General features: G+C 36.5%; 1 pseudogene; it reads left to right on the top strand.

Moving 5' to 3' along the window:
• On the top strand, window positions 1-2911 carry LOC122148279 (annotated as a pseudogene).
• Window positions 2912-5958: the final 3047 nt, after the last annotated feature.

The raw sequence follows: 5958 nt of genomic DNA, 5'->3' as shown, positions 1-5958 counted from the left end.
TTTTTAAGTGTCCAAAAGCTTAAAATGGCAGATGATCAAGCAGATGAAGTACCTACCCTACCTTGTATCTTAGTCAGCAAGCTGTGATCCACCGGCTTTAAAGAAGAGGAGCTAATTAGACGTGAGTAAAAGGGGGAACTCTATTTTCTACACTCGTTAGCCTTGCTTTTGCTATGCTAACGTTAAGCTGTCAACAAAGAAACATTCATCGTGCTGGTCTCCTATTTACACATCAAAATGTGTCGATCGAAATAACGGTTTAATTCTTAACTGCATAGGTAGTATATTGTGCATGACTGTATTGTGCATCGAATTTAAAACCAATATTTATTATAGAGATTGCCAGACTGTCATTTTTATAAATCTTAATCTCTGGCTTTTTTTGCTCATTTCATGTAACATGCAGTGTTTCGTAATAGTGCTTAACCTGCTTTCTTTACACGCTTTTTGTCTCTTATATTGTTTTTTTTAACGTCTGATCGCATCAATTTTAAATTATTGATAAAACATGATCCAGCTGGACAATAAATGTGAATCATGGTGCTGTTATTTTTACATATATCCTTGATGCAGGGATACAATACATTAATAAGGTGTGCAATATATAGCCTGACACATTTGGTACATCCATTTTTAATCCTCATGCATAAAAAAAAGTAGTAATTGTTTATATCTAGTGATTGTTTGTGTCCAGCAGGCGGCAGTGTTGAGCTTCAGTTAATTTACACGTTTATGGTTTAGAGGTTGTTTTTATTGATATCAGATACACACTTGGCCATTAACAGTTTTGTGTGTTTTATTTCAGAGATATTTTGGGCTTAGAATCACTACACTCAAGCTTCCAAAACAGAAGAAAAAGGTCTCTTGGTATCCATGGACAATCAATAACAAAGTACTACACAGCAACGTCAGCTTTATCGTGTGTTGTTTCAAGTCCATTCGACATGAATACAGAGGTTGCTCGGTTCTCCATCTTTCTATGCAAGCTGTTTCATCGTTTACTTTGACAGCAAAACTGTGGAGTTTATGATAATTATGATCATTTTACAAAATTCACCATTCAGTGTTTGTGCCTTGATTCAACTCTTTTTGTATTTTTAGAAAGACAGCCTAAACAGTGTGAACTCCTGGTTATCAGTAGTGGAGGATTTGTGCTCCAGAAGTGCTGATCCTAGTGTGTGACCATGCGTGTGACAGTGGTGAGTGTGTGTTTGGTACTACTTTTTCAGTGGTTTGGGTGCAATGCATGCAGTTTTTTTTTTTTTTGCAAATTTTGGTGTAAATATGCTGTTGCAGGTGTTAGCAAACGGAGGCCCAGCAGTGGTGTCTGGCCCACGCATTTGAATTAGTAGAGCTTCAACCCTCAAGATCTTACCTGATGAAGATGGTGAGAGAGAAAACAAAGTCTTGTCGCAGTTATGCACATGAATCATTTTGTTTACAGTCTTTTTGTTTTATTTTGTGTACCCCATAGATGACTTCCCAGAGTCCACTGGAGTAAAAAGAATCGTTCGAAAAATGAGAGCCCTCAATGCCAATGTGTGGGTCCAGTGTTGAGATGAAAGATGGTGAGATTGTACTGCCCTAATACGAAATGTTACAATGGCATCCACAACAAATCATATTCACAGCTTCATTCTAAGCTATATTAATGAACTTACCCTTTTAATGATCATTTATTCTTTCTCAGAACAAAGTCAGGGATTTGGGCTAATGATCAGCCCTGGTGGCCTCTCGGCACAACAACCCACGACCCAGTCAAGAGACACTGGTTAGCCTTTTCTAATTGTGCTGCTCTTTAAAGTATGTAGATGAACATTATTTACAGTAGTGTTAGAGTCTTAAGCTCATCTCCTTGTAACAGACGAATTTATTTTTTTCTCGTTATTAGTCTTCTCAATTTCCCCATCTAAACAGTACAGATGAAGGCACTGAGAAGCAGAGTGCAGAGAATAACCCGAATAATTGCAGTAGTTTTTACAGCAGTCGGCAAGTGCAGTTTTTTTTTAAATTTTTTTAAAGGGAATGTAATATTTTTACTCATTTTGGAGGTAAATTAATGATATGAATAAAATATGATATTATCACAAAGGTGTATATGGGACAAGAAATTTTTGGAATGTTTAAGGTACTAGTAAAGTTCAGTGTTTAATGAAATATTTGCTAATCTGTCACAGATCCCATGATTGATATTGACATACAAGAGTTGGCTAATCTAACATCTGGAGATGCAGATGTGGAGAATTTTGAACGACTCTTTACTAAATTGAAAGAGATGAAAGGTATAAGACCTATATATACATTTTTAATGTCTTTGATAAGACCCTAATGTTCACAAGGTTGCATTATTTGATTTTTGATGTTATTTATTGTTTGATTATGTTTTTTTGGGTTGAAGTGTTTGGTGTTAGTAAGACTTTTTTAATGTTCTTGAATGGTCCCTTATGTTTACCAGGACTGCAGTACTGATGTATTTTTACTGTCACTGTCAGTCAACTTACTTTGTCCTTGTTTAATTTTTTTTTTTTTTTCTTTTTTTATTATATTTTTTTTTTTTTTTTTTTTTTTTTTATGTTTGTGTTGTTTGATTTTTTTTTTGCCCTGGTTGTGTTTTTTTTACAAAATAGTATAGTAATATTCTAATATTTTTTTTTATTTATTTTTTTTTTTCTACTTTTTATTTGTATAACAAGGCCTCTTCGTTGCCACATGAACAGAGGAAAGTACATGCAAGAAAAGGTGATATACCTTTAAAATAATTTCTCATTAACACTAAATGGTAACATTTTTCAATCTAAATTTTTGAACTAACAATTGAATTACCCTTATCAGGTTGCTAAAGCGTTCTGGATGGCTATTGGTGGAGAACCGGATGAGATTGACGGGCTTGTCATCAGGGGAGGAGAGTTAAAAGCCCCAGTGACTCTTAACCCGCTTCCACTGTTGATACTCAGCCCACCCTTTGAACCCCCAATCATCCCAAATCTGCCCAGCCAGTCCTGTCCCACCCAAGAAACATGGAAGAATGTTGGCAAAAACAGCAATGGAGATTTTCATGATACTGGTGTTATCATAATATCAGTGTCCAACATCTCAGTCAGGCAGTACAGAGTCATTATGGGCTTCCGGCTTTAAACATTGTAATCTCAAGAGCCATGGGACGGGTTGCAGGGGGCAAGATTATCTTGTCTGTTCTCTGGTGGTGCAAGTCTGCCGCCACATACAAGGATGAAGCCTATGGTTCTGTCAAAAGAGTTGTAAATCAAATGACAGATGAGCTGACAAAGCGGATTGTTTTTTAAACTTTTTATTTCTCCTTTTTTTTATGATGCAAGTCACAATTACGGACTATGCTTGTGCATGTCATTAGCTCTTCATCAATTAAAACGAATGATCTGTCGAATCAGTTTTTTGATGTTCTTTTGTTTTTGGAAAGTACGTTTGTCAAATTCATTTGACATGATGAATTATCCTTTACATACTTTAAGAAAAAGTCTGAAATTATGTTCTTAAAACATTTTATTATTAAAACTTACATAACAAAAGTCAATATGATAGTGAATGCAAGATAAGTAAATGTGAGTGTACATTACAGAAAAGCAAAAGGGAAATTCAGGGCAAACAATAACTAAGCACCAGTTTCAGAATATTAATGATATTACTTACACTATAAGACAAAGAATGTTTCATTTGCTTCCAAATCAAGAGTGCAAGAAAATATAACCAGGATACAAACAATATTCCAGACAAATTTAAATGAACTAATAACAGTCCACTGTGTGCTTTGGCCCTGTTGAGTCCCAGATGAAGAGCCGGCAAGATTCATAGCAAAATCAGCTTGGGGGGGAAAACAAACACAAGCGTAAGTTGTTCAGTGAAACATCAATTTTGATTTTGAAAATCAAGCAGAGATTGTCAGGATCTTCATGATCAGTGATTCAGAGCTTCTTCCTGTTTACCAGACATCACCCGATAAAAAAGATGAGAAACATGCTTTTGATGCGGATTTATGCTGTTAACAGCCAGACACCATGCATTGGATTGTTAAATGTCAGTACTAACAAATCAAGGAATCTGAATAACCCGATGAGCAAAGGGGTCCACATAAAAATTCTAGCCATTTACACTATTCTCTTGTGAATTAAAAATTTTTACATAATACAAGCGTTCCAAGAGACTGCCAGCTAGAGTACTTGCCATCCATATTTTCGTAAAAAATAAAAACTCAAAAAAGTGGCATGGAATTTTTTTACCTTCTCATACAGAAATCACTGATGGTAAAATAGTGTAGAATATAGAGATATGAAATGCTGTTAGTTATTACATGAGTTTTTGAGCTCAAAAATCAGTTGAATGGATTGACAGTCCTGAGTTGGAGATGCTCCAATCATACACCGAACAGATTCAATGAAAGGACAATGAAATCAAGTGATTGCTGAAATGAAAAAAAAAAAAAAAAACTGATGACATGGTGTGGTCACATAAATGGTTCTGTGAATTTTCACAGGCAAAATCCAGTCATTTCGATAGGAGTCTGTGCAATCAGCTTAAAGTCTGATGCTACGTAACATCACTACATTATTCAAGAAATCTTTATTATTAAATTTAGTTTCAAAAGACCTAGACCATTTTTTTGTTTTATATCTATGTGTAACATGACAGTGAATACCCTTGGGCAGCAGTAAAAATATACTTTCGCAATCTCCATTCCATTTATAATGCAAAAATACTTTATACAAAAATGTCTTTGCTGAGCAAAAATCTAACAGTTGACCATCAAGTTCAAGAAATAAAATGGCACTATTAGCTACTATCATTTGTCACTGACACAAATTTCCAATGCTATTTTGTTGTTCACACCATCACTGGGTTGTAAAAATAAGTGCTTTTCATAATCAAGGCTAAGTACCTCTGTTATCAATCTACACACACTCTGTTCCTGTCAGAAGTATACAAACCTGTGTCGAACCGTGCATGAGCCCAACGGCAATCGCAATCACATTGTTGTATTTGACCTGTCCAGCGCAGTGCAATTTACTTGAGCACACCTACACAAACAGCCTTCCTGAAGCTCTAGCTTGCAGCTCTAACACACTGTAAAAGTTCACACATGACACCCTTCACTGAAGGTGGTGGAAACAAAAGCACTCTTTGAGGGCCCCCTATACTGAGGATGTTTAAAGATTTTAAGCAATCATTATTCCGAGCCCATGATCCTAAATACCTTCAGATCAAATTAAATCGTGATACACTTTTTGATCAACACAAAAACAGAAAAAATCAGTAATCACAATTTAAAATGATTCACAATGAGGAAATGCCTTTCTCTTTTAAACTCATCGCCTGTTGGAAATATCATCCACTCACCTCCTTCGAGTGTCATTGTTCCAAGTGCTTCAACTGTACGGGCCTATTTTTTGTCCCCACAGCAAAATGTTAGGATCTGTAAAATGATAAAAGTGACTACTCTGAGGAGTCCAGCAGGTGTTTTGGTTCTCTCCCCCGTCCCTAATCCCGTGGTTTTTGCTCTGTTTGTTGCTTGGCTTTCAGCAGCAGCAATAGACGATGTGTCATTAGAAAGGGTATGGACTTACATGAAACGGGCTGAGGGTTGTCCTATCTGACATCACTGAGCAGCGGAGGTTCGGGAGAGCCCATCTGAGTGAGCACCTTGTTCCCATGTGCCACTGCAGCAGGCTAGCCAGTGAGATGCAGCTCTATTCCAGGCAGGGGGTTGCTGTGTCACTGTCTGCCAAACTCGCCTAGTCGAGCGAAGGTAAAATCTTGGGTCCATGCATTTATTTCTGCTTCATCCACAGCCTTGCCCAGTGCATAATTTAATCTAACTATCAGACCAGCCAGGAAGGGCAAGCTCCATTTAAGCTTGTACTATTTGTTGTTACTGGTCAACACGAAATAAAGTTGATTAAACTTGTCCAATTTTGTGCATTTTTGTTT

This window comes from Cyprinus carpio, chromosome A17, assembly GCF_018340385.1.
Source record: "Cyprinus carpio isolate SPL01 chromosome A17, ASM1834038v1, whole genome shotgun sequence".
In the NCBI taxonomy this organism is placed as follows: Eukaryota; Metazoa; Chordata; class Actinopteri; order Cypriniformes; family Cyprinidae; genus Cyprinus; species Cyprinus carpio.
Note: the sequence above shows the minus strand (reverse complement) of the source record. Positions and strands in the feature narration are given on the sequence as shown.